Source organism: Chrysochloris asiatica, unplaced genomic scaffold (assembly GCF_000296735.1).
Source record: "Chrysochloris asiatica unplaced genomic scaffold, ChrAsi1.0 scaffold00056, whole genome shotgun sequence".
NCBI lineage: Eukaryota > Metazoa > Chordata > Mammalia > Afrosoricida > Chrysochloridae > Chrysochloris > Chrysochloris asiatica.
The window spans coordinates 12,319,533-12,320,414 of NW_006408574.1; the positions used below are offsets into that span (position 1 = coordinate 12,319,533).

Consider the following 882-nt stretch of genomic DNA (forward strand, 5'->3'; position numbering starts at 1 on the left):
CCCCGGGACATTGGCCTGGCTACCTCACTGAGACACCATGACTGGGCCCCGGTGGTGTAGGAGCAAAGCAGGAAGCCGGGCACTTGGAGCTGCACGTTGGAAATGAGTCAGGGAGGTAGCATCCTTTAGGAAGGGACTCTGTCCATGTCTGTAAGACACAAGAAAATTCCCAATTCATGTTGAGGTATTTGCTCAAAATCTTACACAATAGCTGGGTGATTTACCCCAGATGGTTCTTAATTCAAGGAATCCTGGTGACACTAGGATAGCCACTGAACTGCTAGCTATAGGGTCGGAAGTTCAAACCCACCAGCTGCTCTGTGAGAGAAATTGACGTGAATGAAGTGGGTTGGGCTGCGTTGACTCTTAATCTGTTCTTTGCAAGATTTGAAAAAAATGTTTTAGAGGGATATTCACTTAAGATAGAGTATATATATATTTGGATATTAAAATTCTGAAAATGTGTGTTATTTACCTTCTTTTTTGTGAAAGCATTTTGAGCAAGTGCTTGACAGCCTTTACCCAACATCCAGGCAGAGGAGGGAGGCCATTTGTGCACCGGCCGTGGAATTCTAAATCCAAGGTGATAATGTTTATTTAGAGCCCTGCTGAAAGGCTGCTTTGAACTGCAGGGTCGGCAGTTCAAGCTCTCCGGCTGCTCCTAGGAAACCCTACTGTTGTTGTTGTTAAGTGCTGTTGAGTCGGTTTTGTCTCATAGTGATCCTGTATAGGGCTTCTAAGGTGCCACCAACCTGGCAGTTCAAACAGACCTTGCAGTCTAATGCTTCTCTGGTAGCGTAGTGGTTACGAATCGGGCTGCGAACCTTAAGGTCAGCGGTTCGAAACTACCGGCCGCTCCGCGGGAGAAAGATGAGGCTTTCT

At 46.7% G+C, this 882-nt stretch overlaps 1 protein-coding gene across 1 annotated transcript in view; it reads left to right on the plus strand.

Annotated features, from left to right (window-relative positions):
• The window catches only part of KDM4C (lysine (K)-specific demethylase 4C), a 314,090-nt gene that overhangs the window by 37,646 nt on the left and 275,562 nt on the right, over positions 1 to 882 (plus strand). The gene's annotated exons all lie outside the window — the stretch shown is intronic.